The sequence below is a fragment of the Atractosteus spatula genome, chromosome 13, assembly GCF_055471065.1.
Source record: "Atractosteus spatula isolate fAtrSpa1 chromosome 13, fAtrSpa1.hap1, whole genome shotgun sequence".
Lineage (NCBI taxonomy): Eukaryota > Metazoa > Chordata > Actinopteri > Semionotiformes > Lepisosteidae > Atractosteus > Atractosteus spatula.
The window spans coordinates 16,070,736-16,084,690 of record NC_142718.1 but is presented as its reverse complement, the minus strand read 5'-3'; positions in this window follow the sequence as shown (position 1 = coordinate 16,084,690).

Genomic DNA, 13,955 nt, shown 5'->3' with positions numbered 1-13,955 from the left:
TGTGTCAGTGTCCTGTCTGTCCTGCCTTTATTTGCACTGTGGACCAGTAGGAACAATATTTCGTTCCACTGTATACAGTACGTGTATATGGCTGGAATGACAAATAAACGTGAACTTGAACTTGAATTTGGTCAATTAGACCTATCCCTTGATAGAATAATATTTCATTGTCATACCTGCTCTCGCGAATACTTGCTCACGTACCCAAATAACTATGGCAACAAGGACACAAATTTAGAAATAGGATGTATTTAACCTTACATATAATATTTGTAGTGCATAATATTTGATTATACGTTGTGGAAACCAAGGGCATATCTTAGGGAACCTTCATTTGCCAGATTTTGGGACATCAAGAAGTTTATGTTTTGGCAGAAAATGTTTTCCTCTGTATCACAGATACTACAGAAAGATATCCTCTGTTCACCACAGTTGCTTTTATTGAATGATGATTCATCTATGAAACTTCCTTTATTGCAAAAAAGGATGTACTAAGGCTGCCAAAAAAATTACTGAATTACATTTGTTGACTTTTGGTACTCTCCCTTGGTCTCAATGGGATTTTTTGTTTTTAGACATTTTAATTCCGGAACTTTCCAAAGCCCATATCTACTTGCCAAGATACAGACATTTATATAATAGGAATCTGAATCTTTTTAGTTAAATCATTGCTTCAGGTTTAATTTATATTTTTATGTTATCATGGCAGTTATTTTCGAGGACTTTTTCATGATTTTTTAAATCATTTTCAGTGGGGATAAGATGGAGGGGTGCAGGGAAAGGTAAGGATGTTTTGTTATGGTTTTTGGTTACTTTTTTGTGAATGTGCATTGTTTCCAAAATGAATAATAAAAATATTTTTAAAAATTGGTTTCTTTAAATTTTACCTCCATTCCTCCACCATTTCACTGTGCCAGGGAAACACATACTGTAAATCAACAAGCTTGGTTGTTGTTCAGTTTTGACTATAGGTTGTGTGTTATCTGGTACTTACAATTCATGTCAGGATTATTATTTCACTTACATTAATTCATCCTCCTCTTCTAATTATATTATACATTTTTATAGGTAATTTTTTATTAAGTTCAATAGAGTATATTTTCATCTTTATATCTCTGGATCTTTGCATAATAAGGCTACAGTTTTATTGAAGAATGATCCTGTCAACATAATTCTGGTAATGTATGTTATGTATTTTTTGCTTTTATGTGAAATACATTACATGCCAATGTAATGGATTGTGCATGTTTATATGTGCATTTTACAGTATATACAGTATATGAGACACAGCATACATACTGGATATAGTGACAGAACATGATGCAGTGTTATACAAAGAGTGTATTATGAACCAAGAGTGTTAAAAACATTATACTTTACCTTCTAATTCAATTTGATAAAACTAAAATTCCCAGTAGGTAATGAGAAGGATTGTTAGCATCTTTTTGTGTTATGAGACATGGGTATGGTGTGGCAAACACAGCACTAGATATTTTGTTTGTGCTGGAGTTTAATTTGTCACACAGAAAAGTTTCATATCATGGAGAGAACAAAGCACACCTGGGTTTGAAAAATGTATGTGTACTCATAGCTCTGAAGAATATAAAAAGAATATAGAGTCATCAGAGAACATTCTGGATTTTGCTGAAGAGTGTTCCTATAGCTATTCTTGTGTCTTAGACTACAGTAGAAGAAGCAAGTAAAAGAGCCTGGTACCCCAAATCATCATGAGCTATTAATACAGAATCATACATATTATATTAGTAATTGTATTGATATTATAAACTTGTGAAGAGTTTGTAACATGTTCACATACTGCAATGTGTGAAGAAGTGTTGATAAAATCTGAAAAAATATTGATTTATAATGACCAAAATCACAAATGTGAGTGCTGGTGCAGGGGATGGAACTTCATTTACAAAGTAAAAAAAAAACTAAAAGTGCATCCACCACAAATTACAGATTCATTAATTACACTGTTGCAACTGTAAGGTATTTTTTACTTTTAAATACACGTGTCTAAATATAAGTCAGAGGACTGATATTGTAACCATATTGCATAATCATTACTTTATCAATGTGAAATACTGTAAGTTTAGATGTGTACCTGCATTTTGAAATATTATTGATATTGTACGTTTAACAAGCAGTCAAACAAATGACTAATTAATGACTAAGATGAAGCAGCTGTCTTTACGATACCTGACAGCTGCATTGCTTTCTACTTAAATACTGTATGTGTCTCTTCTTAGTAGGTGTGTTGGGTAGCCTGGTAAAAGGCCAAGATGTCACACACCTGGGTATTGCACGAGAGCTTCAGCTATTGAGAAAAATGAAATGAGCAAGGAATAGAGAGAGAGATTGGTGGAATGTATAAGGTGAATGAACCACTAGATGAACTGTTTTTTTTTGAGAAAATAGTGAACTCTACCCTACATTGAGGTCAAAGTTGCTTGACATTTTTCTGGCAGCCTGTAACAACATATATACACTATACTGTATATGCACAAAATAATCAAATGAGTAAACCAGTAATAACCTTATGAATACAGTATATCTTTTTTTTTCAGTATATCATTTAAGCATGCTATATTTGTAAGTCATGTATTTTTGCATTTATCTGTAGTAAAATTACATAACAGTTATAATATTGGCCAAATATATAGACATAGATATGTATACATATTGTAATGCCTCTGGGGTTGTCATCAGACAGTCTGAAATATAGGTAGGTCTTGAGATAAAACACACCCAATCCAGATAATACAGCTTTTACTTATTTAGCAAGCAAAAAATAAAACAATAAACTAAAATTTACCTAGCATCTAACTCATTTAGTATTCTCCCTAAGTATTAGTGTAGCTATTTTATCCCTGATATGTCAAAATAAAATAGTTTGCCATATATAGTTAATTCAATGAAATAAAATAAATAAATCTAATAATAAAATAAATCTCTGCCAGCACACTGCTCCAGGTTTTTAGCCACATCTGTGTTCTCTCTGTCTTCAGCTATTTCCAAGCCTGTTTCCTTTGTCCTTTTGTCCTTCATTGTTTGGAGTTCTCAGCTTCTCAAGATTTAACACAGCAAGTTATTTACCTAAATAACTTTCAAAGAGATTGTTTACTCCACACAGTTGAACCTTCCAGCCTAATCTAATTACATGTATTTTTCTTCTAACTCCTCAGACTTTTGAGTAAAGGACAGTAGTACTTAAAACACAGTGTAGCAGTGTTGGTATCAAAGACTTTCACTTTGGCTCTCGGTACTTTCCCCGTGACGCTCTTCTCTAGTGGATTATCATGCCTGAACCAGGGTGTTCACCTGTTCCAGGTATGATTGTCATGCCACCATTTTACATACTGGTTTCTTGCTGAGGCCACCTTAGTACAGTCAAAACTTCAAAAAAAATCTATGACACCCTTTTGAAACTTCCACTAGTCAAGAATTATACCTGTAGTGGCATCAGCATATAATAGAACCTCAAAAAGATTTATTCCATGGTACAAAGAAAACAAAATGACAACATTTCAGCTATAGAGCCTTCTTGAGGTTCTTCAGAACACCTCTTTTCTTTTCAGCATGGAATATACAGCTTTGGCTTATCAGAAAGCCAGGATTGCACAGGCAACTCCTTCTCATCTTATTATACAGAAGCGCAGTTCCTTTCAGTCCCCTGCTTTTCAGGCTACAGTTGCAGGTTCCTCTTTCTGGTAGATGGCCCTTCCAGCCTAGCCATGACCTTTCAGGTATACAATATGCTTTTACAGTTATGCGAGGATTTTAATTTACTGTAACAATTGGAAATTGGAATGGTAACAAGCATAAGAAACAACAAATGTAATAATGTAAATGTATTGTGGAAAAATCTGCTGTGATAATATTTGTCCAGTCAGAGATTACAAGAAGAGTTAATGACTTCAGTGCTAGAATACATTGTCTATAAAGTGTGTTATATAGTCAGACTCATACTATATGAAAAATGAGACTATACTCACTGTCTCATTTTTACATCACTCTCAAATTCTTATAAAGAAGAAAAGTGTGTATTTACTATCACGAACTACATGTGTTTGGAATAATAGTTCAAATCTCAAGAAATGAGTACTTTTTTACACACTACAGCTCTTATACTAATACACTCAAACTCCCTGTAGTTTCTTTAATTATATTCAAATATCTGTTTAAATTTTTGACAAAGTGGCAAAATATGTGTGTGGAACAAAGGTGTCAGGAACTATGTTTAGTTTAAGTTTGTATTGAATGGCTGGTGTCTTGGTGTCTGAGGGTTGATGCATTTCTCAGCTTATTTTTGAGCTCACTCCTATTGATCAAAGGCATCCCAAGCTTAGACACTTATTAACTACATACCACACAGTTCAGAGGTGACATTGGAATTGTGAGACGCGTATAACTGTACCCCAAACTAAGGGGGTGGGCACCAGAACAGGGTAAGAATAGAAGATGCATCATTACATGTGACCATCTGCATACAGCAAGTTTGTAAATCAACCGGGAACCATTAGCTTTGCCCTCACCCAACTCCCAGTAATAACTGACTAACCTGGCATAAAACCTGACGTTGTAATTACCTGGAGGGAAAGGGGTCAACCCAACATCTGTGCCATTTATTTTTGTCACCTGGTTATACTGGGATATTGAAAAATAGGGTCAAGATGGGTAAAATAAGTATTTTGTGTTCACAAGTTGTGACAAGCAGTTTCAGATTATTCAGTGAAAGAGATGCTGCTCTGTAGGGAATGACTTTGCATCTTTCTCCATGTTTATTTTCTTATTTTTCTTTCCTTCTTTTTATTTATGTACAACTTTTTGATAGTTTGACGGTCATTTAATGGATGTACAAGTGCAAAATGATCAGTGACAATACAATAAAACTCATTAAGGTACTTGCTTTGCAATTGCTGTTTTCTGCTGACTGCCTAGCTGGCAGTGTTGGTTTAAATTATATACCTGCAAATTCCTCTTAACTTTAAGGTGCTATCTGTTCCAGCCGTTGGATAAACTGCATGCCAAACTTCCTCAAGGTATACTGAGTTCTACACAGAACATGGATTTTAAAGGCATGATAGGAGGGATGAATATGTGCAGTTCTTGCACGTATTTAGCTACGCCTGTGTAAATGCTTTTACAGAGATACAGCTAGATGAGACCATATAGGACAATGATGTTCAGCCTGCAGGGTTTTCATTATACTGGCTAGATAGAGACAAAATAACCACAGGTAAACATCATTGTGGAGGGTCTGTCTGGTAGTTAATAACTGTTGATGTTTCAAGAGCTTTTGTCCTTGGGCTGTAGGAGGAAATCAGATGTAGGTGTTTTGTGAATTTACTGGGTCAATTTAATAATTGTAGCAGTAATGACGAGGTGATTCGTTATGGCTATTAGAAAATCAATCGTTCAGCAACGCACACACACGGACTCAATAGACAAGATACATTTATTAATACATAAATTGTTTATATAAAACATACAGTATAACAGTCTGCCCCGGATACAGATGGGATATCTTACCGTGAGGGTTATCAAAATGCAAGGTATATAATCACGAGCAAGCAAAACAAAGAATATACTTCAGTATACCATTCAGTTATACTAGTTATACTATCATTAATCAGTCTCATTAATACCACTTCTATATTAGATATTCAAAAAATGCATTATGCATATGTTTAAGTAACAATTGAATTCTCGAGATGCAATGTAGAACATTGGGTTACTTATCCAGATATGGATATATGGATTCATATTTCTCGGGAAGGACACCAAAGACCAGCTGGCAAGCTGCATCCAATCACTGCTGCATTTACTTCTGGTGGCTGCACCACAGAGATGAAGCTGAGAGATGGGGCCTCATTTAAGAAAGAACAGTAACACTTACTTCTGTCTTATTAATAAGAATTGCCACTACACAGATATAAATAAACCTAAAAGTAACAGGGCATTAAATCCATGGCCAATCTCTCTCAGAAAGGTAATGATAATACTGTACCTGTGTTACATAGAAAAGATAGGTAAACGCTGGCTTTTTTAATTAAAACCCATAATCACCTCACTTAACAGTGTTGATTTCCCAGTATACAAAGAGCATATTAAAATTTTCATGGAAGAGATGCATAGGCAGTTTTTGAGGATTAATGTAAAGAAGAGTGTAGGTTGAGATTATGTGTGGGCAGAGTTCTGCAATCTTTTACAGATCAGCTGTGGAACAATTTTAGTGTGCTTTTTCAGATGTCCTTAAATTTTCTAATCATCCCTTCTCTGTGAAAGAAATCTATTATTACTGTATTTCCATCCCCAAAAATGCCAGGACAAGCAAGCTTAACAGCTACACGCCAGTTACTCTCATATCTACCAGTGCAAAGTCTGGAGAGAATAATCAAGCAACACATTACAAAGAACACACAGAAGCTTACTGATGACACAATACTGATGTTGTTAAATATGGTTTATCAGTATCTTGACTAAGCAAAGCCATTTGCCAGAATCTTCTTATTGATTTTACCTTTGCTTTCAACACAATAAAATCACTCTTGCAAGCAAAGAAAATCTCAGAACTTAAAATGAAACAGTAATTTGATAAGATGAAATTCTTCATCAGAGGAGCAGGACAAAGTCTTACTGTATGTAGATTCTGTTTTATAGCAATGCGTACTGCGTCTGCCCCGTGGAACAGACAAACTGCAAGGGATTCCCCGCTCTTATATACCTGTAGTACACAGGCTAAGAAAGAAGATTATTTCACACTTTGAACATTTGTCTTCTTTTATGACCTGTTTTTAAGTATTTGTCCTGTCCTTCCATATGTGACAAAAGTTATGGGTTGGGGGATAGTCACGCCATTATTTCTATTCTTAACACCTCATAGAAGGAAATTAGTTGCTGCAGCTGTTAAAGCAAGTCACCTTACTATTCTGCCTTATTATACCTTTTGGCAAAGCCTAAATTGACAGATCCTAGCAATTATGCTAATACTTTCCACAATGTGGTTCAGTAGTTATATTGTAGCACCTGGCATGTACAATAAAGATATCAATCAATCAAAGTTGATTATCAAATGCACAACAATACAGCATGCAGCAGTAGTTGCTGGCAATGAAATGTTTTTTCTATGAGCTCACTGGGGGGTGGGGGGATGGAGGGATAAAAATCACAAACTTAAGGTTACAAAATAAGGTTTCATATTAATAGATAATAATGTAATAGAAATTGAATAAAATAAACTCAGACAAAACTCAACATAGACAGAGCTGCTATGGGTCCAGGGCGTATGCAATATATTATGTCCAAGTAGTGCAGTATGCTGAATACAGTGAAAATAGTATGTCCATGTAGCCATTCTGGGTGATTTGCTGAAGGAGCTGCAGGTTGGCTATTTAGCAGTCTTATTGCCTGGAGGTAGAAGCTGTTTTGTAATATGTTGGACTTTGACCAAATGCTTCGGTACCGTTTACCAAACGGTAGGAGAGAAAACAGTTTGTAACTGGGATGACTGGGGTCCTTGAGAATGGACCTGGACTTCTTAAGACATCTAGCTGAGTAGATATCCTGGATGCTTGGTAGCTTACAGCCGGTAATGAGTTGCGCTGACTTCACCACCCTCTGCAGTACTTCGCGATCCCGGGCAGAGAATTTCCCATACCAGGCAGTGATGCAACCAGTCAGGATGCTCTCAATAGTGCACCTGTAGAAGCTGGCCTGAATATGTGATGGCATGCCGAACTTCTTTAGCCTGTGGAGAAAGAATAGGCGCTGCTGTGCTGTTTTGACCAAGACGTTGGTGTGGTGGGTCCAGGGTTAAGTCCTCTGTGAGGTTTACTCCCAGGAACTTAAAACTGCTGACCCTCTCCACTGCAGTCCCATTGATATAGATAGATATGTGATCTCATCCCTGGTGTTTCCTATAATCCACAATCATCTCCTTAGTCTTACTGATGTTCAGAGAGAGGATGTTCTCCTGGCACCATGCTGGCAGGGTTTCAACCTCCTCCCTGTACGCAGACTCTTCACCATGTGTGATTAGGCCAGATATATGTGCTACTTCATGACAAACAGGTCTAAACAGGTCAAAGTGGGATCATTGTTATCCAATATACAGTATGTTGCTAGATCACAACAGGGCTGTGTCTTGTACCCCTTTTTGTACATTATTTTACAGTAACAATTGTAAAAGCAAACACAGAGACAGACTTGTTATTAAGTCTGCTAATGACACTGTCCTGGTCAGCTTATTAATGGACCCAGAAAATCCTCAGTGGTCCATTCCATCATACATTTCACTATATGGCGTGCCAAGTGCTCTTTTTTCTCATTTTCAATTCAATTCATTTTTATATAGCACCTTTCACAACAAGGTTGCCCCAAGGTGCTTAACAATGCAAGTAACCATACATTTTATGAATACAGAACAGAAGACCAGAAGACAACGGAGGAGAGTAATGAAAAACTCATTAGTAAGGAGAAAAAAAACTTCTAGGGGTCCAAGGTCAACTGGCTGCTCAACCCCTTTGGGCATGCTAACATCATATAATTTAAAAAAGGAAATAAATGAATGGGGGTATTAATCTATCCATCCATCCATCATGTCTTCTGTATGTCAGTACTCCATGCAGATCTCTGTAGACCAGCAAAAAACAAAAGAAGTTAACATTGATTTTAGGAAAAATGCAGTTATCATTTAACCAACTGTAATTAATGTTTTAACAATACTATCTCACTTGTTATTTTAACAACTGTCACACCTGCTCATGCTAGATAACTGCAAGATGCCCTAGAGTCACCATTGCAACCACCTTAGTCTCAGCTACACCTGTCAATCAACTGGCTGCCTTGACTTCACTCTGGTTGAAGATCCATTTCACCTCAACACAATTAATGTTTATTTACCTCATGCACCACAAAATATTTATGATCAGCACTCCGGTCACATAATTGTTTAGTCTTAGAGCTTTGACTTGCATCTTGGCATCCTCAGTTTTGTCTCCTCCAGTATTTGGTTCCTGCTTTTTTACTTTCAGATTTCCAATTTGTTTCTTCTTGACCTTGTCTTTCGAATTTTCAATGTGTGTTCTACTGTGACTTTCTGGCTACAAACATGGCTTATTTTCTACAGATACAATAATGGACTTTTCCTGTGTGTTTTTCCAATATGCTTTCCTGGTTTTTGACCTCACCTTGTTTTTGACTTTGTTCTCAGGATCTTCTGTAAACTGTTTGCTCATTGCCTGTCATCTGCCTTTGACTGCTTCACCCTGCACTTAGGCTCACCTTGAAGTCACAGGTCACTGCTCTGAATTAGGAAAAGCGCTGTCATCACAAATACATGAAACACTGTTAATTGTAATAGGCTGGGAAGATTAGTGAATAAAAACAGCAAAATCACTGAGGCAAATCAAATAAACCTAACAGCCCTCTAGAAAAATAGCATTCTAAAAAAGACTAAGAGCCTTATGGATCCTGTGACTCATCCCCTCCACTGTGAATTTACAATACACCATTCTGGGAGACAGCGCTGTATTCTCTGGTGTAACAGTAATAGACTTAGGAAATCTTTCATCCCCTCTGAAATTTCACTCTTAAACAATGTAAAGTAAGTAACTCTCTTATCTCCCGAAATACTACTATACTGTCTTAGTTGATGGTAATGTTTATCAGTCTTTGTTATAGTGAAGTATGCCCTAAAATAAATTTCTACTATTAATAAACACAGACAGGGCCCTCAAAGCTGTGCTGCCTGGCTTCTAAATTGGCCATCATCCATGCATACATGGTAATGGGGGCTTCCTCTGCTGTTGCTGTGCTCAGCTTTCAGCACAGTGGGCTGTAGCGGTGAACCCACCATAAGCATGTCGGGGCAGTTAAGAATGATGGTCGAGATGGTGTCCACCAACACCTGGCATGGTTCCCCCTCTACATGGGTCTGGAAAGGGTAATATAGCCAGAATTTGCTTCTTAGGTGTTGGGTGCAAGCTTTTCAAAAATTAGACCATTCTTCATGCTTTGTGGAACTGCACGGGAGGCCATTGGTGACACTCTTACACTGATCTCCAGCAGATTCCTAGTTTCTGAGTGGTGACATTGCAGGGTCCAGTGTGGCTTCTACCTCTTAGCCATTGCCCATGGCATGGAGCTTAGACTGAGTGGCGCGTGGACCTGTGTACTCTGGACTTCCTTCATCTTAACTGCGACAAGACTGAAGTCATGCTCATTGGCACCCCCATCAACTTCGTAAAGCCAGTCCTGTAACCCTATCTGTAGATGGCTCTGTACTTGAGCTTTAATCAAAATTGAAAAACCTTGGGGTTATAGTTGATTCTGGCTTAACATTCGACCCACATGTGCAGCACACTGTCAAAACATCTTTTTTTCACCTTAGAAATATCGCTAGACTACGCCCTATGCGATCATTTACTACAGCTGAAAAGCTGATCAACACATTTGTGTTCTCTCAAATTGACTACTGTAATGCTCTACTCGCCGGAGTATCTAAATCTACTTTGAAAAAACTGCAGTATGTCCAAAATTCAGCAGTCAGAATCCTGACCAGGTCTAGTGCAAGTGTTCACATTACTCCTTTACTCCATTACTCTAGACTCCAGTCTTTGCACCGGCTTCTAGTCAAATTCCATGCAGACTTTAAAATCTACATGCTCACCTACAAGGCTCTGCGTGGCTTGGCACCTCAGTACCTGTCTGAACTATTATCACCCTACTCCCCACCTCGCAACCTTCACTCTTCTAATTCTGCTCTCCTTACTGTCCCCCAAGCCCATCTACATTGTATGGGTGACAGGGCCTTCTCCTGTCATGCCCCCAAGCTCTGGAACTCTCTGCCCAAAGATATCAGAAAGTCACCTTCTCTAAACTCCTTCAAATCCAGACTCAAAACCCTCTTCTTCAGAAAAGCCTTTACTTAACTGGTTCCATTCTTCTCCCCTCTGCTCTTCTTAATACCACCGTCCACGGTCTCCTCTATATATTGCAATTGTGTTTTATCTTACGTATTCATCTTATTTGTTGTATTCTTCTTATTTATTGTCATCCTGTAAAGCACTTTGAGAAGCCACCTTTAAAGGCACTATATTAAATAAAGTTTATTATAAAACCTCCTCAACCTCATGCACCTTCTAGAGCACAGGGGTAGTCAGGTGGACCTGAAGCTGTAAGTGGTCAGGAATAGGGCCTTAGATGAGTAGTCAGCTCTTCTTGTACTTTATGCTAAGCCATGTGCACCAGGCTGGTGACAAAGAACCCAAGTTTTTCACTAGGCCATTGCATGCAACGTTTTACCTGCTACCACAGCACCAGCATTGTCTCGAGTGACCGCTGAGGAAACGGGAAGATGAACCCTATGTGGTACCTTAGGAGGGCTAGAGTCGAGTCGAGTTCCAAGGTTAATAGAAAAAGGTAGGCGAGTTGATTTCCAATCCAGAATAGGGCAAGGCTAAAGTCATAGTCAAAAGGCATGGTGTAGGTCAACGAGAAGGCTTCCTAATCCAAAGGGGCAAACAGTAGATGTAGTCAAAGGTAAATTCCAAGGTGCATAACAAAGATCAAGTAGGAAACAGAATCAAAGGCAAGGTAGGAACTCAAAAGAACAACCAATACCAGGCAAAAAGCAGAGGGTTCAGAAGGGCTTAAGTATTGTGCGAGGAAGAGGGTGCATTGATTGATGGGGTGTCGTGGTTGGATGATTTGCAGGAGCGGTGTTGTTTGGCAGAAGTGTTCAGGGCTGGGGAGTAATTAGTATGGGTGTGTTTCCGTGTAGGAATGTGGTAGGCAGAGGGCGTGACAAGGATGGTTTAGCAACTCCAAAGTGGCAGTCACAGGCAGAGAGGATAGCTTTAGAATTCTTCACCTTCTTATGTGCCAGGTCATTCTCTCTTGTACTTGCAGCAATTTTAAGAGTGCGAGGATACCACATATTTATGCATGGAAAATTCAGATGAGATTTTTTATAACACCACTAATACAAGATAAATGTAATAGAACAAACGCAACTGCTTGTTGGCAAAAGTGTGGGGAGATTAAAACTCATTATGCCCATATTTTATATACCTGCCCTGTTTTGAAAAGATTCTGGGATGAAGTTTAAAATTGTGGAATTTATTTTTATATGTCAACTATATTTATGCCCAGAAGATTTTCTCCTTGGAAGGACTCCCTAGATCTTGTTTTATGAAATACTGTAGATAAGTACCTCTTTAGAATAATAAGAATGTTTTAAAGTATATAACAAGATTATGATCACAAGCACCTCAAATCAGTAAATGGACTGAAACAATTAGGGAAGTGTATAAAATGGAATGGATAACACATGACATAAGGAATCAGAACAAGCTTTTTGAAGAAAGGTGGGAGAAAATAGTAATATTATGTGAAGTGACATTATGCAAAATAATGAATAACAAAGATAATAATTGTTAAATTTAATTATTATTTTATTAACATAAATGATAATTAATAACATTAATAATTCAAAAATAAAATAGTCTTTCTTTAAGAAAAATAAATATGATATAATATATAAATATATAGATGAATATCTATTTATTGTTTACAGATGTATTGCAGATTACATTTTTAAATATAATAACCCTGTTTTTTTGGGGTGGTGATGGAGGGGTGAAAGGGGATCTTTTTTTGTGAGTGTATATATTTTTTGTTTTATTACTTTATTGTTTATTGTGTATATGACAATTATGGAAAAAACTGGATGGTAATAAAAAAGAAAAAAAAGACTGAAATGGCTTCCGTACCTCTTTTTCATGGTCTTTGTTGCTACTGCTAGCCTCCCGTTGAAACACTTTGACTAATTCAGTGACTATAGTCCTTCCTGTCAGGATTCCCAAAAGGGTGAATCCATTGTTTCACCCAGCTCCAGTGTGCTCCAGCGTGCTTCAGGCAGGGGAATCCTTTCTAGCACCAATGCAGCAACACTATCTTCTTATTAGCAGTGTTTGATGAGCACAAAATGCAGACAGGAGAGCAGCTTCAGGCTCAATCAGGTTTATTGCCCTTTAGTAATACAGGTAGGAGTGCAAAAAACAATACAGCCTTGGAGTGCTTAGAGTAGGAGAGACAGACATGTACTAGACAAGACCTGGGCAAAATAAGGCCTGTGGATCACATCCAGCTTGCAATCTTGTTCTGACTAGCCTGCCACATCCAAATTGAAGCAACAATATTTTACAAAATAGCAAGTGCAGAATTTGTCAAAATCAAAGAAAAAATTCTGCTAATGATCACCAATTAATACTGTAGTGGTCTCTGTTACCTCACTTGACATTTGTCAGGGAGATGTACTAAGATAGAGCTGCTGTATGGTCAAGAGGGACAGGAAGAATGGGAGATTGCTATGGTGGCTAAGAGAAATGCTGTGAACTCTGTGTTTCATGTTGGACTCTGCCCTGCAACTTTTTTGGCTTCTTTACCAGTTTGGTTTGGTATTAGCCCTTTCTATACATAAATGGGCAATAAAAGTTCTTTCTTTGTATATCACAGTGTTGACCGCAGCCACTCTTGCTACAATACTTTTTCACTGTACATCACTTAGGTGACTTCTATTCTGATACTAAGCTTACAATGCCACCATGCTGAAGTGGGAAATGCAAGCAACAAGCAAACATACATATATCAAAGGTATTACATATCAAAGAACTGGATGAGCACTCAGATTGTGAAACTCTTTCTGAGCTATATAAGTTAGGAACCCTTTTTAGTTTGTTCAGCTCGTGTTGCTGTCCTTATTGAGCTCAATAAAACCCGAAACTGCACAAGACTGTACCTGTTCCTACCAGGAAAAAGTTAAATTATTTATGTTTTTAATTATTAGTGATTTAAATTAGTGGGGGCAAAGCCCTCAGAACTTTAAAATCTATACCTGAACAATGTTTTAATTAATTTCCCTAGAGGCGTTATTATTAGTGTTTCTT